This window comes from Sarcophilus harrisii, chromosome 2 (genome assembly GCF_902635505.1).
Source record: "Sarcophilus harrisii chromosome 2, mSarHar1.11, whole genome shotgun sequence".
NCBI lineage: Eukaryota > Metazoa > Chordata > Mammalia > Dasyuromorphia > Dasyuridae > Sarcophilus > Sarcophilus harrisii.
The window spans coordinates 73,766,180-73,792,250 of record NC_045427.1 but is presented as its reverse complement, the minus strand read 5'-3'; the positions used below and the strand labels follow the sequence as shown (position 1 = coordinate 73,792,250).

At 35.0% G+C, this 26,071-nt stretch overlaps 1 long non-coding RNA gene across 2 annotated transcripts; it reads right to left on the bottom strand.

Moving 5' to 3' along the window:
- Positions 1-394: 394 nt before the first annotated feature.
- LOC111718677 lies at positions 395-15,603 on the bottom strand. 2 transcript variants are annotated; one of them, XR_004231673.1, is made up of 3 exons: positions 15,406-15,603; positions 14,946-15,140; positions 395-1,575 (listed from the first exon to the last, which is right to left on the bottom strand). It is a non-coding gene; the product is annotated as an uncharacterized LOC111718677 (long non-coding RNA). The 2 variants fall into 2 exon arrangements; XR_004231672.1 differs by lacking the exon at positions 395-1,575 and adding an exon at positions 10,307-11,533.
- Between the last annotated feature and the right edge of the window lie 10,468 nt (positions 15,604-26,071).

Sequence of the window (26,071 nt, the reverse complement as noted above, 5' to 3'; positions counted from 1 at the left end):
AGAAAATGGATTGGGTAGGTGGGGTCTAGTTTTGACCATGTTTTGCCAACTTGGAAGCTATTGGAAATCTGTGTGATCTTGGTCCTCTTTTCACTTCCCTTTTATCTTCTGAAAAATGGAGATAATAAAATCATCTATGTAATAACTTTAGGAATGCAGGCAAGATCCCACCTTAGAAGAGGATTCTGCAATTCTCAAAAAAGCAAAAACAAAAGACTGAGCTTATTTGTACAAATTGCCCCTGGGTATGGACATTCCCTACTCTTTTCATCTTAATGTTTCATCAATCAATTTAATGGAACCCAATTCCCAGAAGTGACTAGAACTCTCCTTTCTTATTCTTTTTTTTTTTTTTTTTTTTTTTTTAATGCGGAGGCAGTTGGGATTAAGTGATTTGCCCAGGATCACACAGCTAAGAAGTGTTCAATGTCTGAGGTCACATTTAAACTCGGGTCCTCCTGATTTTAGGATTGGTGCTCTATATACTGCACTACCGAACTGCCCCTCTTACTCTTGAGTCACATCTTGAAGGTAAACTGTGCTTGCCTAGTTTCTAGAACTTTTAGTTCACTTGGACTCAAAAACTTGTGCATTAGGAGCAGCTAGGAGACAGAACTGATAGAGCACCAGCACTAGGATCAGGAGGACCTGAATTCAAATCCAACCAGTATCAATTGCCCATGTGTAAAATGAGACTAATAATCTCTGCCCTTTCTACCTTACATTGTTATTATAAGGGGAAAAAAAAAGGGGGGGGGGAGCACCTGGGAGCCTTTAAAGCACTATTGAAATATGAAATGTTAATATGAAGAGAAGCTTGAAAGTAGAAGGTACTACCTTGGAGAGTGGGGAGTTCCCCATCATTGGAAATTTTCCAAGCTGAAACTGGATGATCAGTTGTCAGGGATTATATAAAGTATTTCTGCTGAAATAAGAACTAGACTGGAAGAGACTGGCTTTTAAAGTTTCTTCCAGCTCTCAGATTAAATGGATGGATGGTACTATTATTGCAGTAACTGGAGCACTCCCACACTGAGATCCCTTCTAAAAGCTCTCCTAGGTTCTTGGTAGACCCACATCAACTCCAAAACCATAGCTCACAAACCCATCAATATGTTTATTTCATGACTCAGAGGGCATAATCAATTCATAAACGAGATTGTCACCCAATGGCAGAATAAGAAAATAGCATATATGATGTTCAGGTAGGACTAGTTGACCTTCTCAGGGCTACTCACTCAGTTTTGGTGTCTACCTTTCACCCAATTCTTACCTGTGATTCCAAGAAGCTATAGAATGTACAGTGGAAATACCTCGGTCAAACCTTGTAGGCAGATGAACTACACCAGGTTAAGGGAAACAGACAAGCCTCAATACTGAAGATGAGTTAGGGGGATGTCTACCCTGAGCATGGGGAAGACTATCCAGCAGAATAGGCAAATGAGAACAATCTGACCCATGAAGGTGGTTGAAGCAGGTGCTGTGGAATGATTGGTCCAACTTCAAAGATGCCAAGGTCATCCACTGCATCCGGGGCCATCGTGACTTTTATCTTGACCCTGGACTTTGATGACTCTAGAAATAAAAGTGAGTTTGATGATTTTGTGCAAGTTCACCTCACTTAAATCCAATTCATGCACAAGTCAGATATCCTCTTAAAAAGTATAAACAACAATAATGCAGATAGTGAGGAGACCCTTTCATCTCTATTACTATCTCCTCCATTTTCTACCCATCTACCAGGTCCTAGTCTTTGTACTTGCCTAATATGGGCACATCATCAAACAGCCATAATAGCAAAGTAATAAAACAGTAACATAATTCAAGACATGCAAGTAATTAACATGTTCATTAATAAACATATGCAATTATAGACAAGACATATTACCCAAGTAAACATTAGTATTATCATATATAACATGTGTAACAATTCCTGCAGTTTCATCTGCCTCCACATAGGTTAATTTTGAAGCAATTAGGCTAAATTTAGATCTTCCATAACCTGCTGATTTATGAGCCCTCATATATGAACTAGTTGAAGTTATGAACCGATCAAAGCCCTCATCAGAATTATGATCCAACATGCCTATGCTGTGGAGTCCATGGATGGCAAAATGTAGTTAACCTTTAGGGAGTAACTTTAAAAAGGGAAGATAGTGCCCATGTGTGATCCCTGCTACCAGGGTGGCTGAGTCTAGCAGATGCTAATTCCCTAAAGGTTAACAACATCAAGTCTGTGTTAAGTTCAATATTAATACGGTAAGTTTCCAGTGGCAAAGAGCCACTAAGGTGCCACAGGAGAGGCAAACTGGCCCAAGTCAGAAAAGGATAAACTCAAGGTTCTCATGCCAATCAGACTAGGACCTGGATAAGTAGTCAAAAATAAATCCTTAAAAAATCCTAAAAATCCTAAATCCTTAAAAAAAAAAAAAAAAAAAAAGACTGCATTTCCAACCCAGTTGAGATAAGAAAACATATATGCATATGCACATGTTTAGGTTTAAGTAGATAGATATAGATAGATATACATACACACATATGGGTTGATATTGTGTATATTAATTTGTACAGTGAAAGAGAGGAGTTGTAGCTCTAAAGTTCCTTAGATTTTCAAGGCAAATTGAAGACACATTTATAGCGAGTTTTTGTTTGACCCTGACCTTGAAAGAAGAGAGGGATGAAGAAAAAAAGTCAAATCAGTGAGTCATAGAAAAATGAAGGAATATAGCGCTGTAACCTGGCAGATGGGTGGAAAATCCAGAAGAAATCAAGATGGACTTTGACTACATATTGGAATAAAACATTTTCTCCATAAACCTAATGCTCTTTCTCCCATGATCTGTACATCAATGGAAAGAGTCAGTCCACTTAGAGAACACAAATGGAGGGGCAGACATGGAAGAGACACAGGTAACCATGGCATGCTTGTGGGAAAATGTACAATAGTGGACTGTTTAACTGGAACACATAGATGGAACAACTCCACATACATAGAGAACTTACATGACCACACATAATGCAGGGGCAACTCACAACTCCCAAACTTCAGAAGTGCCTTCCTCCTGGTCCCTACTGGTTTGGCAGAACATGCAATCATTACCAGGCACGTAATACCGATGTTGTTTTGCCTGGCTGGTCTCATACTGCAAGAGCAGGTTCCTTACATGTTGCTCCTAGTCATTGCCAGGGATGACTGATGAGCATGGAATTACGAAACTTCTCTATTCATTTAGTTTCTAGAGTTCTTCTGAAGTCCTTAGCTGAATTGTTAGTCAATATAAAGGAGAAGAAAAATGAGACCTTTCTTATCTCTTTCAACTTGAAGCCCAAAAGCTTATTTTCATCTCTTTCAGAAAAGCACTTTTCTGTGCTATACTTTTATATTTTTATATTTTTATCTGTTATGCACACAAATACATTTATGTTATGTGTTATTTATGTATATGTTATATACACATATATATCATATGCTTTTACATGTTATATACACATACATATTATGTATATGTGTGTATACTATATATCATATGCATATGTATTATGTGTATATTTGCAGGTTTGTATTATGGCTATATATATGTATTACATACATACGTGTATATAAAATATGTTTGTGAAATATAATGTATATAATATATGCCATGGATTCACACTTGCATATACACACACATATATAGATAAATGTGGCTCACATATATCTTCACAAATATATATAATTTGTGCTACATTTGTGTGTTGTGTGTATATTTATGTATATGTGTGTATTATAATATTCACTTACTCTTGAGAGTAAGTTTTCTTTTCTATGAGACAGGTTTATAAAATTTGCCTGAATTCATATTAATTCTACACTTAGAAGAATAGTTATAAAATGATTTTTGTTTCTGATTGTCCTCAATCAGAAAGAAAAACTCTCTAATAATGGACTCTCTCTTTTTCATTTTTATTTCAAATTGTCTAGTAATTCTCAAAACTTTGGCTGTAATAGGGTTTTTTCCTCCAAAAAGAGAGTCTTTTCCCCAAGATCCAAGCTCTTTTAGAATACAGAAAAGCCAAATCACTAAGAAGAGTTTTCACAGGGCACCCACCCAAAGTATAAATGGCCTTCCTAAAGATCTCCTTACATGAATACTAAGTACCAAACCTCAAATACCACTATTTTTTTTTTAAAACCAACTTTCTGTGGGGATATTGCCCCTTGTCTTCCATAGCTAGATTTAACTACTCACAGCCTTTGAAAGCATCTATTTTACTTAGGGTAAGGAAATCCTTGTTACTTACTAAATGTCTACTCGTCAAACTGCACCCTTAATAAATTTTTCAAGGGCTTCCCTTTTAATAAATCAGCAAGGGCTATCTAGTTCTAAGATCTCAGTTTTCTTAATCCTAAAACCTATTATGTTATCCCATGAAAATGAATAAAAAGGAGGAAAAGAAAGGAAAAAAGATCTTGGGGGAACCATTTTTAAGACAGTACCCTCCATTTTAATTAAGTCAAGCCTTTGTTCTAAATTCCTTCCTTCATTGAGTATATGTGATCAGCAATAAGCTGTCAGCTTTCCTGCACAATTAATATTTAAATTCCAAATAACGTCTTAACGTCTCTCTAATACTGCCCCTTATAATTCTGAAAAAAGGTCTTCATTCACAAATGACCTACAGACCTTTGGAGAAAGAAGAATTAGAGCAAAGAATGTTCAAATCCCATTAACTCCCCATGTACTACCTGATTCCCAGGGTTGTTACAAGGAAAGTGCTTTGTAAACTCTAAAATATTTGATGGGACTGTTATCTCATTGATCTAGACACTCCCTCCAATGGTGCAGATCATTATCTATACATGTTTTTCATCCAATGGAACTCTTATTCATGTTCTCTCATAAATGCTTTTTTTTTTTATTCCCATAAATTTTTCACAGAGTACCCACCCAAAGTACAAGTGGCCTTCCTAAAAATCTCCTGATATTACATGAATACCAAAGTAGCTTATGGGCTCCTCCATTGATTACCTCTAACTTTTGTAACATGGTTGATCCATTTCCAGTTTCTCTTTCATTTAAAATTTTCTTCTTTTTTTTTTTTTTAACTCTAAATTTAACGACTATTGATCAACCCAAACATTTCAATATGCAATAAATACAGGATTGACTATTCATGAAAACATAAGCTTGTTGGATGCAGTATTTTTTTTAAAGAAGCATATTAAATTTAACAAAACTGTAACAAAATTGCTCAGTTTATGAAACCATATACATTTGTGGGAGAAGGGGGTTTGTTTTTTTCTCTTTTAAAAAAATGTATCCTTTTTTTTTCTATTTGTATTTTATCCCTATTACTACCCACCAACACCCCCTACCCTGAATAAAATCTTTCTTTTGTAATGAATAAAAATAAAAATAAAGAAAAGAAAAATATTTCAACACATTGACCATGTCTGAAAATGCATATCCTATTCTGTACCTCTAGCTCGTCATTTCTCTACTGAGAAGGTAAAAACAATGCTACCCCATCAGTTTTTTGAAGTTTCACTTCATAACTGTGTTAATTGGAGTTCTGAATGTTTTCTTGGATGATAACTTTATGCTACTTTTATATAAATCTTATTCCTAATTGGCAATATCATAGAATGCCCAAATATCCACAATGCACTTCTATTTTCCTTTGATCAACAAATTTAGGCCTTTGGTGATGCTGGCATTCCTTGAATTATAGTCATGCAGTGTTAACAATTGAAAATCATTATCAAAATTACTTAAATGCAATCTACCTAGTCATCCTATGACTCAATTCTGGCCCCACTTTAACTGTTTATCCACAAGTGTCTGTTTATCTACTAGTGTCTGTCCAAGATGTTCTAGATAGGTGCATCAATAGACTAGCTCTCTGGGTTGTTGATCAAATTGCATAGTATTATCTGCCTAGAAGGCATTCTCCATCTCCTTCCAAAACTTGATGAAATGAGCAGAATGATGTCAAAAGGGGTTTCAGGCTAAGATGATTGCCTGACTGAAGGCAAACCAACCAGCTCCCACATACTTATTCCAGCAAAGACCTGAAATTCAGACTAGACAAAATAATAATTAATAAATCCAATGAGAAGCACAGTGTCTTCTGCCACTCCAAAACCACACAAATAGTTAGCCAGAAGCCCACAGGCAATAGGAAAGAGGGCTGCCAGCAAAGTCACAGCCAACACAACTAGCAGACACCTAACATGCCAAGAGACCAGGCAGAGACACATGTAGCTTATAAGACTGTCTCCAGAGGCTGTAAGAGCAGAGGACTCCTTGTAGAAAGTTCCAGGGTGATCAGAAAGTTACAGGGTAGGAAATTTTGAAGTTCTGGGAAGTGTCAGAGACCTCTAAGGAACAGTAACACTCAGATTGAGGATCTCAGAGATTCCTGGGTCCTTCGTATTCTAACCTTAGATGCAATAAAAAAAAAAAAAATCACAAAAAATTCATCTCTTTGAACCTCAAAGGCACAAGGAAGTCAAAACCCACGTAATAAAAGTTACTACAAAAACCCAGATGATCCAGGGAAAGAGCAAATAAGGTCAATTCCTTCCCCCATACCCATGTATCCAAATTCACAATAGGAGATAGAGCCTGGCCCTGGAAGGATCCTGGCACTCTATATGACTTTAAGAACTAAGACTGGAAATAAAGCAAAGAAGACCCCAATCTGCATTAAAAAAATTATTGGGATCTTGAATTTTTTTCAAAAGAATGTGAGAGTAATTTTGTAACAACTACAAGCAGAGAATCAAAGAGGAAAAATGAATTTTCCAGGATTATGTTTATCTAGAAGAAATGAAACAAAAGAGGGGGAAATGGAACAAAAGCTCCATGAAGATTTGAAAGGAGGAAAATAATTTAGAAGAGAAAGTTTCTTTTTTTAAATAACTTTTTATTGACAGAACATATGCATGGGTAATGTAAAAAATTATACATTATGCCTTGCACTCACTTCTGTTAACGACTTTTCCCTTCCCTCCCTCAACCCCCTTCCCTAGATGGCAGGCAGTCTTATACATGTTAACTATATTATAATATAGCCTAGATACAATATATGTGTGCAGAACCATACGATTTTCTTGTTGCACAAGAAGAGTTGGATTCAGAAGGTAAAAATAACCTGAGAAGAAAAACAAAAATGCAAGTAGTCCACATTCATTTCCCAGTGTTCCTTCTCTGGGTGTAGCTGATTCTGTCCATCATTGATCAATTGGAACTGAATTAGATCTTCTCTTTGTGGAAGAAATCCACTTCCATCAGAATACATCCTCATACAGTATCGTTGTTAAAGTACATAATGATCTCCTGGTTCTGCTCGTTTCACTCAGCATCAGTTCATGTAAGTCTCTCCAAGCCTCTCTGTATTCATCATGCTGGTCATTTCTTACAGAACAATAATATTCCATAACATTCATATACCACAATTTACCCAACCATTCTCCAATTCATAAGCATCCATTCATTTTCCAGTTTCTAGTCACTACAAAGAGGGCTGCCCCACAAACATTTTGGCGCATGCAGGGCCCTTTCCCTTCTTTAGTATATCTTTGGGTATAAGCCCAGTAGTAACACTGCTGGATCAAAGAGTATGCACAGTTTGATAACTTTTTGGGCATAATTCCAGATTGCTCTCCAGAATGGTTGGATTCATTCACAACTCCACTGTAGTGTTCTTTTCTAATATATAATCGTTCTCTGGGAGCAGATTTCTTGGGGGCCTTCTGGAGGCAGCTTAGTTTCAGTTCAGATCAACAATCACCTCAAATACAGCCAGCTTTTAAAAGTTCAGTCCTTTATTGTCTCTTCCAAAATAGTCCAGTTAGTTTTCTTAGATTCCGAGCGCTCTTGCCACTAGTCCTTTGTCTCTTCCAGCTTCAGCCTCCAGCTCCCTCTGAATCCTGGCTCTGAATCTGATGCCTGAATTCTGGCTCTCTCAATCTCCTAAACTGACTCCTGACTTGTGAATCTCCCAAAGTCTCCACCTCTTCCTGGAGGCTTCTAGCTTATATAAGCTCTCTAAAAGTGTGAACTCTAAAGTGTGACCTCTAATGTGTAAACTCTCTTAAAGGTGTGAGCTCTAAAGTGTGACGTCTAATGTGTGAACTCTCCCAAAGGGGACTTAGCACCTTGTAAGGATTCTAACATCTCCTGCTTTCTTTAGATCTTAAAATATAAGGTGGTCATGACCTCCCTGACTTCTCAAGGAGGTGAGAACCCCAAAAAAGAAGGTGAGCACACCTTCCCTAACTCCTCAGGAAGGGATATGAAAACACCAAAGGAAATGGGAAATCAAATCAGATTAGCAGGTTTTTGAAAGGGCTCCTTTGAAACAGGTATACATAAATCCATCAATATGGGAGATATTACATATAATTACATAAATTACATAAGCACATAGCAATATAACACAGGCTAGAAGTGATGTAACAAATAACATGAATCAACATGAAGAATTTATACACGTCTATAAGTCCTAGAAATAGTCCAAAAGAAATCTATTGTCCATTTGTTCATGTGCCAAGGATCCAATAATTCCTGAAAGTTTTGAAGTTCTGCAATAGTCTCATCAACAATTTTTCATCTCAAGGAATCCAATGATTCTTGCTGTTTTTCAAGAACTGAAACAATCTCATCTTGTGTTAGGGAATCCAATGATTCCTGAAGATTTTAAAGTCCTTTTAATAGTCTCATTGTCAGCCATGTTCTTTCAGTGTCAGGTGTTTCTTAACTCCTCTCCTTTATTTTGAGGTTTTTCTGCTTTTCTGTCTCTCTCTGATGGACAAAGCAAATACAATGACCAGTGTCCCAGTTTTCCCGCATCCCTTCCAACATTCATCATTATTTTTTCCTGCCATCTTAGCCAATCTGTCAGGTGTGTAGTGGTATCTCAGAGTTGTCTTAATTTACATTTCTCTAATCAATAATGATTTGGAACATCCTTTCATATGAGTAGAAATAGTTTCAATTTCATCATCTGAAAATTGTCTGTTCATATCCTTTGACCATTCATCAATTGGAGAATGGCTTGATTGAAGAGAAAGTTTCAAAGCTAACATAAGTAATAGACTTCCTGAAAACTATAAGCCAAATAGAAATGGATAATTCCATGAAACAACAGGAAATGCTGGAATGAAATAAAAAGTTTGAAAAAATAAAAAATGAAAATATCTAATATTAAAAATTGAAATGGAACATAGATCAAGAAAAGATCATTTAAGGATCAATGGACTCCCTGAAAATCATGACTTTAAAAATTATGAATATTATCTTACAGGGAGACAATGACAAAGATAGAATCTACTGATCATCTCTACAAAGAAACTCCAGGAGGAAAAATCCCAGAAATGTAATAGCCAAAATCCAGAGCTCCCATAATAAAGAAAAAAGTGTTATAAGCATTCAGAATGAAGTAGTTCAAGAAAATGGTCAGGATCACACATGACTTGGAAGCTTCTATCATAATGGAAAGAAGATCTAGGAATACAAGATTCCAAAGATTAAAATACAGGCTTACAATCAAGATTAATTAATCCTGCAAACTTGAGTTTAATTTTACGAAAGAATTTCAAATATCCCTAATGAAAATACTAAAAGTGAAAATTCAGACATGCTATAAAAAATAAATTCACTTTCATTGAAAATAAAATTAAACAATTATCAAAACCTATTCTATTCAATTAGATACCAATAAATAATCATTTACAAAAAAAAAATTGTGAGATTAACAGAAGAGGAAATAGAAAACTTAATTAACCTTATCTTAGGAAAAGAAATTGAACAAACCATAAATGGGCTCCCTACAAAAAATTCTTGAGGACCAAATGGGTTTACAAAGTAAATTCTAGTCAACATTTAAAGAAAAAACAAATTAATCTAAATATTAAATAAACTATTTGGAAAAATAGGTAAAGAAGGAGTTCTTCCAAAATTCCTTTCATGACACAAATATGATTTTGATATCTAGAGGGAGAGCAAAAACAGAGAAAGTAAATTCTAGACCAATTTTCCTAATAAATATTGATTCAGGAATTTTAAACAAAATACTAGTAAGGAAAGTACAGTAATATATTCCAAAGATCAAACACTGTTACCAGGTGGGATTTACATTAGAACTGCAGGATTAGTTCAATATTACCAAAGCTATAAGCATCATAAACTATATCAATAACAAACATAACAAAAGTCAAATAATTATATCAATATATATAAAAAATTTTGTGACAAAATACAAGAAAAATTAGAAAACACCAGAATAATTGGATTTTTTTCTTAATATGTTAAGTAGTATCTAAAACCAAAAGCATGCATTTTTTTAAATTGGGATAAACCAGAAATCTTCCTAATTAAGATCAGGATACAATATCACACCTATTATTAAATATTGTACCAGAAATGCTAGTTTTGTACTCATATTAAAAATAAGGAAGCTGAGGCTGAGAAGAGAATATATGTAAAGACTTGGTAAATCATTAAATCCTAGATAAATATCAGCTAAAATAATAAAAATTACTATTACAATCTCTTACCTGTCCTTAGACTAGGCATTTTGTTTTCCCCTTGTCATTGATACAGTGAGGATATGTTTCTTTGTATTTTGGACTTAGTTCTTATCTCATGTATCACAGGAACCACTTATTTCTTCCAATTCCTCACTAAATAAAACCCAGCTACTTCATTCTGCCACATTTTGGCACAGTACAAAGAGGAGGAAGTCTTTAAATCACTGGCTTTTGAATGGTTCTCACTTCCCATTTACACACACACACACACACACACACACACACACACATCCCTTTGATAAGAAGATAGATATATATGAGGAGATAGATCGATGGATGGATGGATGGGTGGATGGATGGATGGATGGATGGACAAGCTAACAAGCAGACTGACAGATTAAGAAGTTGGATAGCTACATAAGTAAATGGTTGGGTGACTAGGAGAAAGATGGATAGATGAATGGATGGTTGAATGTAGAAATGGGAGTCAAAGGACTAACAGAGCTGGAATTTATGGAATTAATTCAAGGCTGAAAGACCCGCCCCCCCCCCAGACCTGAAAAGATTACAGTAGCCAGTAGAGGGCAATGGAATCCTGGAAGGGGCAGGATGATAGAGACAGTATGATCTGTATTGCTGACAGCTGGGAGAAAAACCAACCGCAAATAAGAAAGATTTATGGAAATAAGATATATAGGGACTTCTGAAGGTAAAGATGAGGATTTTTTTCTACCAAGGTCTTTGAGAAGAGGCAAATCAAAGGCTATCCACAAGTAAAAATCAAATTAATTCTATCATCTTGTGTTTGGAAAGGCATTAGAGAGAGAGAGAGAATTGCAAGAGAAAAATATAAAATGTTCACCTCCCTTAGTTTTAAAGGTAAGAACAGAGGTCATTTACTCAACAAATATAGCTAATATTTTGAAATATACTTAAATTCCATGTTATGGCCAGTTAAAGTAGACTGGTTCTTCAAGAACTCTGCAATTATTAATGGTGTGCTTCTGAACCCTCTCTCTAAAATGGAAACAAAATAAGAAAATATAAGTGAAACACTTTGTAAATCACAAGCAAAATATAATACATTGTTGTTACTATAATTATTAACATTTATGGTCATATAGAAGCCAGGAACACAGACAAGGCCCTATTTCTCCCTGGCTAAACTCAGCAAGTAGAGAAGACCTTATTGGAAGATCATTGAAAGGGCATCCCTGCAGAGACCAGAGGCTTCCCGTACCTAGAGATATAGAAAGCTTTGCCAAATCGGACCCATTAGCTGGAGACTAACTGAGATAATATCTAGCTCAGACAGTGAGGGAAGAAGTTGCCATTGGGAACCCGGGTGAAAGTTAATGGTCAATTAGAAAGATGCACACATTTAGAATGTCAGGAGTAGAAGGGACCTTGGAGACCTCCAGTGTGGACCTTTAAGTTTTCATTCTTTTTGTTCTTGCATATACATATGTAAGTATGTACATATATACACATATATGTGTATATTTATAACACAATAATTTCCTAATATACTCCTGGCCCACTTTTCCCTCATAGAAGCCTCTATTTTGGCAGTCCAGCAAAATTAACTAAAATGATTTTGTGTCTATAGTCAATATTTGATATTGATAGTATTTCCTACCCCACTCTTACACACACATACAAACACACACATCTATAAAAACATACAAACATGTGTATATGTGAGTGTATATATATGCATGTATATGACTATATATCCATGCATGTGTATATATATATGTATGTTAATATATGTACAATCTATACATATGTGAATATGTGTGCATGTATATGTGTACATGCTATTGCAATTTATCTTTGTTTAGTGCTTTAGGGTCCTTTGCATTTGTTTTATTGTAGTTATTGTGTATTTTGTTCTCCTGCTTCTACTATGCTCATTTGAGAACACTTCCTACAAGTAAAGTTCAGGCTCTGGGATTACTCTCCTCAAACCCATTTATGCTGGCAGGTTAAGGTCTCCAGAAGGAGACTGTCTACTTTTCCTCTTGAAGTTATAAGGGTGTAAGCCTAGCTTTGTCTTGGGCTGCTTGTAGAATCCTAAAGCTGTCTTTCCTCAATGTCCTCAATTGTGGGAACAGATACAACCACTAGTCACTGCTCTTATGGGGACACTGCTAGAAAAACAAATACAAAATTAAACTCTTTCATTCCTTACAAAGTGGGCAAGATCTTCCTTTGGTCAAAGGGTAGGGGATGAAAAAGAGACAAATGTTCTCTTCCAATTCATCTCTCTCCCCAAAGTGATTTCCTCTTGGAATCTTGATTCAAACCACTCTTTCCCAGCTCAGCACTAGAATACTTGCCTTCAAATTGTTTTCCTTATTTTTAAATAAATCCCGCAGGGCATGAGGAAGTCTCTTTAGACATTTCCAATGTAGTAACATAACTCCATATTAATCACTCGTTTTCACTCTTTGCAAAGTAATGAAGTATTTCTTGAACACATTAAATGTCCTTGGTTGATTGATTCAATAGCAATGTTTAGACCATGTTTCTAACTAGTTCCTGCCACTGATTGATTGATTCTATCAAGGAGTCTAGATTCTCTATAATTATTGAATAAGAAAACAATCCACTTATACTAATTTCTCTATATATTTCTTTGTTTTTTTATATTTGTCATTTCTTATGGTATAATACTTATAATAATGACATTACAATTTATTTAGTCATTTCCCAAATTCCACTAACTTTATTTCAATATTTTTGTGACTACACATTCTACTGTGAAAATGATAATATGAATGGGACTTATATTGTTTTCTTGGACATCACTGAGCACATGCCTAGTGGTGGGATGGCTAGTTAAGAGAATATAAACAGTCTTTTAACATAGTTTCAAAAGTTTTCCATTATATTTGGACCAATTTACAATACTATGAACCATGTATGAGTATGTCTGACTTTCTGTAGCCCACTAACTTTAACTATATTGTATTTTTTCCTTTGTCAATTTGAGGGGTGTAAGATGGAATTTCAGACATTCAAAAATTTTATTTCTTTTATGATTTGTGATTTGGAAGACTTTTCCTTATATTAATGATAACTTAGTTTTTTTCTTTTGAAAATAACCTGTATCCTTAGGCCATTTTTTACTGTGTTATAGAATTACTTTAGTGTTAATTCTCCATATATTTTGTATATCAAAATGTTTTCTGATATATTTGATGTTAAAATAAAGCACTTCATACTTCTAACTTTATTTTAGAAATATTATGTTTAAAGAAAGGGGAGTCCTTAAAAATTTTATATAATCAAAACTGTCTTTCATTTTTGATGATTCTCTCACTTTGTTGGTATTCATTGTCTCCCTAAACATGTTTTTTGAAAGGAACCTCCTTTTAAAAACTTCTCAACTAAAAATAGTTTCTCAAATTTTAAAAAATGTAGACCATGCATTCATATCGAGCTTGTTGTGATTTTCTGCAATGTTTCTTTCCAGATTTCCCAACAGTTCTAGTGGAACTGAAAGCCTATTTTCCTTTAGTTTGTACTCTTGGAATTATTACAGATTTTTTATTGTATTTCTTCATTTGTAGGTCTCCCTAGCATTTCTTATTTCTACTTATTTGTGATTTTATTTTTTTAAAATCAGAATCCTAGCAAGGATTTTTGATCAATGCTACTTTATGATGTAATTTGAATTCTAGTAATTCTATGTCTCCTTCCTTCTTAGAAGTCTTGAACTTTTTTCTTCAGAAAGTCTGTTTTATGAACATACAACACACATACACATGTATTTGTATGTCAGTCTTCTTGTAGATTTTTTTGTTTCATTGTGTATTTTTTAAATGTAGCTATAATTTTCTAATTTTACTTAGGTAACACTATTCTTTTCATTATATATTTCATTATATTGAAATATTATAATATTTCATTATATTATATTCACCAATAAATATATTTCATTATATTCTTTTCATTATATATTCCAGCCATGAATAGTGCATAGTTTTACAATTTATATTTGCATTTAAATTTTTACTTGCAAATAATTTTCTGCATTCACATTTGTTAGAGTTCTACATCTTGGTAGATTAACTCCATAATATTTGATATCTTCTATGTTTTATTAGTAATAAATAGTAAAGTTTATGCCAAAATAAGTTAACTTTTGTTTCCTGCTACTTTAGAGAAGCTAAAGACTTTTGAATTTTTTTAATTGAATGTCAAAAGTTCTCTGAGTAAACCATCCCATTACCGCGTCCTGATAAAGATATTTTCCTCTTCTTTTCCTACTGTTATTCTGCTTTTTATCTTTGGTGTTCATCTGATCTATCTAACTCTCACCTGGGGCTCCAAGAAGCTGGAGCATACACGTAGATCACAGCCCACTGAGCCATTTTAGCAGATAGGGTAAACCAGGGTAACCAAGGGGTCTCAAACTTACTGATGAGTTAGGGGGTGTAAGACTTCTCCTAGAAGAATGGGCAGATGAGAACAATGTGTTCCGCAAGGGCAGCTGCAGCAGGCATTGTCGAGAACTTCAAGCTTGGTTAGACATCAAAGACACCAAAGTCACCCACTGTGTCTTGAGCTATAACCAGTCATCTTGTCTCTGTCCTACCACTGGGATGTGAGGACTCTGAAAGAAAGAGTGAGGATGACGACTTTGTGCATCTCTGCCTCACTTAAATCCACTGTATGCATGAATCAAAAGGTATCAGCCATATCATTTTACCATTTTTTACCTATTTCAAAGCCCTATGTGACAGATAAGTGATAAAGCAGAAGAAATAGATTGAGAACTATAATTCTAATGCAACACACAGGCAGCCCAGGCTGTAGGATCATTTTCTCACTTGAAGCAGCAGTTGGATTTGGCAACTTTTAGTGACTATCCCAATTACCTTCTGGTGTGAGGAAGAAGTTAGAAAAGGTGCCTAACGATCATCTGTGTATCCAGTCCTGGTCTGCTGACAGTTTTGGACAAGAATTCCACACTGTGGTTGAAACACAAAAAAAAGTGCAAAAATTTCTGCAAAGATGATTCTACTTACCAATGGTAAAGGTGTGCACATTTATAGACAACACAAAATCCAAGAGACCTTGGAGCAACTAGATGGCACAGTGGATAGAGCCCTGGCCCTGAAGTCAGGAGGACTTGAGTTCAAAATCCAGCCTCAGACATTTAATACTTCCTAGCTGTGTGATCCTGGGCAAGTCACTTAATTTCAATTGCCTCAGCAAAAAAATCCAGTAGACCTCAAAGAAAAACAGCTCTTGCTATGAAGACATCAACAAGAATGGCATCCAAATAGCAGCCTTCAATGAACAAGGATGGCAAATGAGGTCAATTTATTGAAGTTGAAACAGGATAGACATTTTTCTAGAGTGATCATAGTGAAGAAGAGTGCCATGAAGCTGATGTAGATATACAAAATTAATCTCGTCAAGAAGCTTATATATATATTCCAAAAGGAGTGAATGACAGCCTCATGACAATTCAATTGCCACTTGCAGGAAAGTGCCATGTTACCATCATCAGTGTCTATACTCTAACAAAGATGAACCCTAATGAGTTCAAGGAAACATTTTTATGATGATCTGAAGATCCTTATCACCAATGTGCCAGAAAAAGACAAGTTTATAATTCTGGGTGACTTTAATACTAGAGTAGGTTCAGACTACCAGACATGTGGAGTCCTTGGAAGGAATGGAGTTGAAAAGAGCCCCAACATTAGTCACTTACTAATAAAGACTTGTGAATCTCATGACCTTCATCACTACCCCTGTCTTTTAATTACCCAAATGCAATAAAACTTCATGGATGCACCATTGCAACAACCATTGGCATTTAATACACTATGTTATTGTAAGGAGAAGAGACAGTATATGAGAGTGATGAAGACAAAGTGTGAGCAAGCGCTGGATTGATCATAGACTTATCCTCATCAGCTAAATATTCTCATTCAACAAAAGCCACAAGGCAAAATGACTACCAGAAGGCTTAATGTCAACACTCCTAAAAAAGGGAGCAGTTTGTTGTCAGCTTGAAGGGAAAGTGGAGCCAACATATGACTGGCAACAATGGAGCAGAAAAGGAGAGGGCAGCTTACAGAGATTTGGTGTACAGTGCTGTATATGCTTATCTGGGTCAGAACATTGCAAAAATCAAGATCAGTTTATTAGAAATTATAAGGAAATTTGGAAGCTGCTAAAGGAAAATGAAAACTTCACAGAGTTTACCAGCAGGATAATTCATCCATCTCTAATAAAGCAGTATTTAACTCCATCAAAAGTAAATTACAAACAAAGCTTAGAGGGATGCAATATTCTTGGCTCAGTAAAAAGACAGATGAAATTCAGTTTTGCACTGATAGTAACAATCCAAAGCACTTTTGGAATGCCCTAAAAGCTATTTATGGGCCAAAAACCTATGATGCATTTCATCTACTTAATGCTGATGGAACCACATTGATTAGTGAAAAGAGCATAATCCTAGAGAGATGGGCTGAACACTTTCATAGTGTTTTCAACAGGGCATCATCAATCAATATTGAAGTCACTGACTTTACCTCAGGTGGAAGTCACTCCCTCCCTAGCTGAAGTTCCAACTGAAGAAAAGGTTTTGAATGACATGAGCCTCCTTTACTATGGCAAAACATCCAATGCTGATTCTATTCTAGCTGAGATTTACAAGGTAAGAGGTCTATTGGTCATACAAAAGCTGATTGAAATTTTCCAGGTTATATGGCAAAAAAGCAATTATCCCCCAGACGTGCAAAGATGCCTTCATTGTCCATTTCTAAAAAGGTGAAGGCAAAAGATTGTTGGGTGAGGAGGAAGGGGGCGTCTCAGTCATTTCTGGAAAGAGTCTTGTCAGAATTCTCCTTAATGGACTAATCTTTCACCTGGAAGATGGTCCTCCATCTGAAAGCCAGGGCAGCTTCAGAAAAGGCCAAGTAATGATCAAGATGGTGTTTGCTGGCTGACAATTCCAGGAGAAATGCCAAGAACAGAACAGAGGTCAGTGTATCTGACCAGACCAAAGTCTTTGATATTGTTAGTTGTGAGGGTTTATGGAAAATTATATCAAAGTCTGGTTGCTCAGAGAACTTCATCAGTATTGTATATTTTCATGATAGCATGCTTGCCTGGGTCCTGGATAATGGACAATGCTCTCACACTTTCCCAGTTACTAATGTAATGAAACAAGGCTGTGTGCTTGCTCCTGTACTTTTTAATATTATGTTTTCAAATGTATTTAGTGAAGACAAACAGAATCAAAGTCGGCTACTGCCCTGATGGCAAATTCAAATTAAAAAGGCTACAAGCAAAGACCAAAATGGAGGGACTGTTGGTACATGACTTTTTGTTTGCAGATGATTGTGCACTCAATGCAGACTCTTTATCTGAGATGCAACAAAGTATGGATTGGTTCTCTGTTGCTTGTGTTAATTTTTATTTAACAATTAACAGCACAAAACACAGGTACTCCATCCACACAATCCACAGCAAATGATTTACAGCAAATAGAGAAGTTTTACATTCTGTGGAAAAGTTCACTCATTTTGGTACTATACTAGAGAGTACATGGTGATAATGAGATTGATACATGTATTGCCAGAGCTAGCTCAGGTAAAGCTCCAAAGGAAAGTGTGGAAGAAGAGGTATTAGACCAACTACCAAACTGACGGTCTACAGAAGTGTTGTGCTGAGCTCATTCTTGTATGCTTGTGAAACCCATTTAGGTGAAGGATATTAATTAGGATGTCATGGCTTTGTGAGTTTTGAAGGGTCAAGAGAATGATTCATTATAGTTCCAGGAGTCTGAAAGTAGAATCCAAACCAGATTTTACAGCCAGCCCAGCATTGATCCCCAGAGAAATGAAGAGAAACATTCAGTATTCAGCCAAGAGGTGCCTGAGACAAGGAATCAGATGGATATGAACTTGATGGAACCAGAGAATGCATTATGTCTTTTCCTACTTTCTACCATTGTTGATATGCAAAAAAGTCTGCTGTATTGAGTACCAAAGAGAGACTACAATTGTTGGAGGAATGGGCAAAAGTTATTGATGCTCACTGTTATTATTTTAATATTTTACACTCTCTAGAAAAAGTGGATAAAGACATAAGAGATTGGGATGGTATGGGAAGAGTGCTCTGAGGCACTGAGAGTAATATTTATTTTTCTGTTCTTGCTATCTAAATAAACATTTCTTTGTATAAAAGTTATTTGATATTAAAAGATTAAATGGAACTGAACTGCTAATCTTTGGTGGTGAACAGTGGAGAGAACATACTGTAACACAGACTCAAGAGAAGAAATACTCTACCACCTTTCAAAAGTATCCCTAAAACAATGAATGACCGATTTAACAGTAGAATGAGACCAGCATACTTGCTACTTGCAAAACAAATACACATTGATGTTGTACTATCAGCTGAGAGAATTAGTTAAGGTCTCATGAAGAAGGTTGCATTTGAGCTTTGCTCTGAAGAAAGAAAAGAGTTTTCACAAAGTGGTGGTAAAGGAGATGCTATTATACAAAGGGGACATACTGGGCAAAGACAAAGAGGCAGGTAATCAAATAATGTGTATAGAGAATAGCAAGTGAAACCATTTGGCTGAAGGATGAGGTTTGTGAGGAGGAAATGTAATCAGACTGAAACATAGTCTGGAGCCAAATAATAAAAGGCTATTTAATGTCATAAAGAGAAAATTTGATTTTATCCTAAAGAAAATAAGGATCTATGGAAGCACTTTGAAATGGTCAGACTGGGAACTTTGGGAATATTTGGGAATATCAGTTTTTTCAGTTATATGGAGGATGGATTAGACAATTTCTTCCAGACTGGAATTTGATGGTCAGTGCAAACTCCAGGTAAAATCTGATGAGGGCTGTAATTATTGTAATTATGTGAGTTGTTGTATAAGAGGAGAGAAGGGCAAAAGATAGTTTTGTTTGGGGCTTGTTGCATTTTAAATGTCTTTGGGAAGCTAAAAGAAACAGGTTTAGGATAAAAGACAATGAGTTCTTGTTCAAGTGTGTTGTGTTTGAGATATCTTTGGGATTTCCAGGGAGCAAATGGAAAATTGGGTCTAGACTTAGGGTTGACTACATAGTTTTAGGAAGTGCTTCCATAGAAAAGTGGATTCGATCACTGGAGTCATGTGTGCAGAAAAAAAGGAAAGCCCTAAGATATAGCATCCTAGGATACTTACACACATAGAAAGAAGGGCATGAATGATGGTCCAGAAAAGAAGATGGAGGAAGATCATTCTAAAAAAAATAGAAAGAAAACCACAATAAATCTTTATCTTAAAGACACATGGAATAGAAAATATTGAGAAGAAGACAGTGATTAACCACATCAAATAATTTTTAAAAAGTCAAGAAGGATAAAGATTGAAAAAAAAGTCATTGGATTTAGCAATAAAAAATAATTTTATGAGTTTGGAAAAAACATTTTCAGGTAAGTAGAAAAAGTTGTTGACAAGGGATTGGTGAGAAAATGAAGATTAAAAAGCATAGACAGTTTTTTTCTAAGAGTCTGACTTTGAAAAGAAGCAATAATATAGGATGATAGTATGAGGGGATAGTAGGATCTGGGGAAAGTTTTTATTGAAGAGATATCTTTGAAAACAGTGGAGTAGAACTTGTTCTGAGATTACTTCCCACTTGATCCAATATAAGTGCATAATCATTTGCATATCTTTCATGCTATTAAAATATGAGCTACTTAAGGTTAGGACAGAAAAAAATATTTTTTACTTCTTTGTATTCCTAGTGTTTATTACAAAAGATAATGAGCTCTTTGAAAGAGGGGACTAGTGTGGTTTGTCCCTTTCTGCATATCCTCATTGCTTGGCATACTACTTGGTACATGATTGGTGCTTAATAAAGGACTGGCTGACACATTATAAATAATTAATGTGAAAGAAAGACAAGGAGGAGAAGAAAGAACAATAAGAGAAGGAAAAATAGAAGGAGGAGGAAGAAGTAGAGGAGGACATCACTTTCCTGGAAGAGATGGAAGTGCATCAGGGTACTAGCAGATGAAGTTACAATTTTAGCCAAGACCAATCTCATTCTCCAAGACTGAGGCAAAGAAAGAAAGGATTAGAAAAGTTACTAAGGTGATTTAATTTGGAGATGGAAGTGAGGAGGAAAGGGAGCTTGTAAAAGACAAGCTTCTTTTTTTAAACACTGAAACATAAAGCACGGATTTCAGAAAATAGAGGATTTTGAAGAGTGTCTATTGTGTAAAAGAATCAATTATGGAAATATCAAAGACCTGGTATATAGGAGCAAGGGCAAACGAGATCGGATAACATAAATATCATTATAGTGAACCCAGTCAGCTCAATTAAGTGGCCTTTAGCATTACCCAAGTTTGAATAAAAAAAGGGAAATGACAGAATTGGGGTTTAGAGAATGTTGGTAAAAAGTATCAAGCAATGGAGCAAGGCATTAAAAGAGAGTGTAAAGTTGGACCAATTATTTAAAAGGCATTGCTCTAAGGGACAAAAGTAATTTCAGAGCAAAGGAGTTTGAAAAATTATGGGGGAAAGTGACTAAAGATAGTGGTAAGGATGGCAGATTTGTTTGTAAAAAAAAAAGGAAATCAGAGGCACTGTGAAAGCTTGACACATATGCGGTATTAGAATAATTTCTGTTATAGATTATAGAAATAGGATGATTATGGATAACCTTAAGATCAAGAATGTAATATGTTCATCCCTATTAGGGTCATCCTCCTAAGTGAATTCTCCCAACATTTCCCCTCCAAAAAAAAATCTTTAAAATAACATCTAAAATTAAATTTGAAGTAGTAGAACAAATAAAAAGTGAAGGTGAGATATTTTCCTGGCCTAAGAAATCTTAAAAGATTAGCAGCAGAAATCTTGACAATGGGATGGAGGCTTGTTCTAAACCCATATACACTTCAGTGACAATAGCAGTGACAGCAGCAGCTTTAGGAACTTTTGACCCAGGGATGGAAAGAGGGTTTAACAACTGTTCAGCATGGTATTATAGGGGACCCTTTGCTAGCACTAAGTACAGATAGTACTGATTAGCAACTCTATTGTCATAAATAGTTATTTGCTACAATTTCAAGGTAAAAAGAAGTGAAGTAGTAGGTGATAAGAGAGCAAGGGCCTTGGTCACAGTTCCAAAGCAAAGAGAAGCACTTATAGCTGCAAGGGACCAGGAGCCATTCCTGGGTAAAGGCCAGAATGCAAACACGAAAAATATTCACCTCTCCCAGGATCACACCATCATACTGTAAGCATTACAAAACTTGCTGAGCCTTGAAGTATCTCTGAAAACAACAAAAAGTCTGAATCTTGGGACAGTGGCTACCCATCCACAAGGTGAGCAGAGCCCAACTTTAACATAATGTCCAAAGTCAAGAAATAGCCTAGAAAAATGAATAAACAACAAAAAATTTGACTATATAAAACTATTATAATGATAGGGAAGACCAAGGCATAAACTCAAAAGAAGATAACAATGTTAAAATAGTTATAGACAAAACCTCAAAGAAAAACACTATTTGTACCCAAGTCCAACAAGAATACCTGGAAGTTAAAGAAAGAGATGAAATGAAAATGTTGCAAGAAAATTATGGAAAGATGATTAAAAGCTTGGTAAAGAAAGCACAAAAATACTGAAGAAAACATCTTTAAAAAGAGAATTGGTAAAAGAGGCATAAAAATTGACTGAAACAAAGAACTCCTTAAAAGCAGAGTTGGTCAAAAGGAAAAGTTCACTAATAAAACAATTCCTTAAAAATTAGAATTGGGCAAAAGTTCACTAAGGAAACAATTCCTTAAAAATTAGAACTGGGCAAATTAAACTAATAATACCTTGAAACATAAAGATATAATAAAACCAAGTCAAAAGTGAAAAAAATAGAAAAAAGGGTGAAAAAATCATCAGAATCACAACTTACCTAGAAAATAGATCTAGGAAAGATCACTTAAGAATTATCAGACTACCTGAAAGCTATGATCAAAGAAAGTGCCTAGAACATCATATTTCAAGAAATTATGAAGAAAAATTTACCTGATATCTTAGGTCCAGGGGATAAAAGGGAAATTGAAAGAATTACCTCCTAAAAGAGATCCCAAAATGAAAACTCCCAGGAATATTATAGCAAATCACAAAGCTCCTAGGTCAAAAAAAAATTCAAGCATCCAGGGGAGAAAACTATTGTGGAGCCACAGTCAGCTTCCACATTTCAGCAGTTTCCATGTTAAAGGAGCAGAGGGTTTAAAATATGATATTCTGGCAAAGGAGCTAGGATTTTAGGACTGCAAGCAAAAATAACCTACCTTGCAAAAATGAATGTAATACTTCAGGGAAAAATTGATATTTAGTGAAAGAGAGGACCTTCTAGCATTCCTGATGAAAAGACCAGAGCTGAACTGAAAATTTGACATTCAAACATAAGACTCAAGAGAAGAATAAAACGATAAACATGAAAAAGTAACAATCATAAGGGACTCTGTAAAGATAAACTGTTCATAGTTCTATATAGGAAGATAATAACTGTAATTCCTAAAAACTTTTAGGCAATTAAACGAAGTTTACATAGATACAATGCATGAATGTAAGTCAAATATGTTGGCAGAATCTCCAAAAGAAATGAAGGGCTGAGAAAGAATGAAGGACTAGGAGAAGAAGAATTTTTTTTATAAGAGGTACACAAAGAAGAACTTTTACAATAGTAAGGATAATACTTGAACCTCACTCTCATCAGAACTGGTGCAAAGTTAGAAGAATATATTTACACACTTAGTTGTATATATAAATGTAATTTACACAATGGGGAAATAAAAAGAGAAAGGGATTAGAAAAGGGGGTATGGTAAAAAGGGAGGGCATGGTAAGGGAGGCAATATTTCGAAACAAAATAGGCTTTTGAGGAGGGATAGGATAAAAAGAGAAAGAAACCGAAGAAAATGAGATGAAGAAAAATACACAGTAATTATAATTGTGAATGTAAATGGGATGAGCTCACCCATAAAACAAAAGCAGATCACAGAGTAGAATAGAAACCAAATATGAAAATATTTATTTACAAAAGATACACTTGGAACAATGAGATACAGAATTAAAGAGCTGAAGTAGAATTTCATATGCTTCAGCTGAAGTAAAAAAAAGTAGGGGTAGCAATCACAATCTCAAAGAAAATACAAAAATAGACATAATTTTAAAAGATAATCAGGAAAACTAAATTATTCTAGAAGGCACTAGAGTCAAGTAATATCAAATATTTTACCGCAAGTTTCACTGATAAATGTGCTCATGTCTCAGATATAAATTGAGTACAGAAATGAATAAAATCTATAAAAATAAAAGCTATTCCCCAAATGATAAATGGTCAAAAGATATTTCTCAGAAGAAATTAAAGCTCTCTATGGTCATATGAAAAATTGCTCTAAATAACTGTAGATTAAAGAAATGAAACTTAAAACAACACTGAAGTACCACCTCATACCTCTCATATTCAGTAAGTCACATGTATATTTGATGTTATATTGCTTGACTTTTCAGTGGGTATAGGAGTGAGGGGAAGGAAGGGAGAGAATTTGGAACTCAAATTTTAAAAAGAAAAGACTGTTAAAATAGGTAAATTAATGAATTGCTGGTAGAATAGTGAACTGGTCGAATCACTGAGGAGAACAATGGAACTATGACCAAAAGACTATGAAACTATGCAAACTCTTTGACCCAGAAATAACACTACTAGGTATATATCTCAAAGAGATCAAAGAAAAAGGAAAAGAACAAATATTTATAGCAGCTTTTTGTGGTGACAAAGAAATGAAAATCAAAGGGATGCTCATCAATTAAGAAATAGATGAAAATGTTTAACCTATAATGGATTGCTTGCTGTCTAGGATGGGGGAGAGAAAGAGAAAATCTGTAACACAACATTTTGCAGGGATAAATGTTGTAAACTCTGTCTTTGCATATATTTGGAAGAATAAAAAGCTATTTTAAAAGACTTTTTAAAAAAAGAAAATGCATATTTGAAAATTACTGATTTTTTCTAAGCATCAATAAAACTTTTAGAAACTTAATTTTTAGAAAAAGAATAAGTTGTGACATATAATTGTCATAGAGTACTATTGTGTTATAAGAAATGACAAAAGAATGTATAGCAAGATATATATGAACTGATGTGAAATGAAGTAAGAACCAGGAAGTCATTGTGCACAGCAACAGCAATGTTGTAATGATGATTAACTATAAAAGATTGGTTATTATGATCAAAGGAAGAAAGGTTGCTGAAGAAAGGTTGATGAAGTTTTAAAGTGGAAGTGAGGAGCAAAGAACATACTTCCCCTCCTGGCAAAGAGAAGCTAGGGGCATGACAGAAGGTGCATTCATTATTGAAGAGGGTGGCCAGGAATGTAGTAATATAGAGATCTATGGTTGCAAAAAAAAATGTGAGAGGAAGAGGTTTAATATAAACAGTAGTTTGTTACTAATAGAATAACAGTTCTCTAAGAGACACAATAGAAGATGAGGGTTCAAGAACCCAAGAGGGCCCCATGAATGTGTGAGAGGGATTAAGAAATGGTGGCAGAGAAAGAAAACTTTGGTCTAGTTACCTACAGCTAAGAGTCACAGGGATTTTCCCCCTCCAGCTATGATTTAGAATTATGTTAGGGCAGCTAAGAAAAATAAAACCATTTGGGATTAGCTCAGTCGTTGTCCAAATCAGATAATACCTCAATCATCATCATCATCATCATCATCATCTTCTTCTTCTTCTTCTTCTTCTTTTTCTTCTTTTTCTTCTTCTTCTTCTTCTTCTTCTTCTTCTTTTTCTTCTTCTTCTTCTTCTTCTTCTTCTTCTTCTTCTTCTTCTTCTTCTTCTTCTTCTTCTTCTTCTTCTTCTTTTCTTCTCCTCCTTTTCCTCCTTTTTCTTCTTCTCTTCCCCTTCTTCTCCTTCTCCCTCATCTTTTATTTCTCCTCCTCCCTTCTTCCTCTTTCTCTTCCTTCTCCCTCTCTTTATCCTTCTTTCCTCCTCCTTCTCCTTTTCTTCTCCTCCTCCTCCTTTTTCCGGATTAGTTAGGATTCCAATTGACAACTTTTTCAAAAGATTATCACATGAGCTCTCTTTTCCTTACACTATTCTTACTAGAATAAGGGAGTGAAAATGAGAGTTATTAATACTGTTAACTGGTAATTAGTGCTGGATTTGATATTAATAACATAAAGCTCATAATGTGTAGCCAAGAATAAAGCAAAAAATAGTTTTAATCAATGAGTGATTATTCTCAAAGATTGTTTAAGAGGAAAAATAATGAGTCTAATCTTAAAGTTTATGTTCCCTTGGAACTTGAGATAGCAACTCAGTCCAAAGATTCAGGGTCTTAACCGTGGAATATGACTCATGGCACATACATACATGGAAGAATGATTCAACAGTTATGACTACAAAAAATAAATCCCAGACATACTAAGATAAGTGGCATTTTTACAGAACTTGAATACTTAAAAATCTCCTTGCATATACCACCTCATTGGAGTCTCCCACTTGTTTG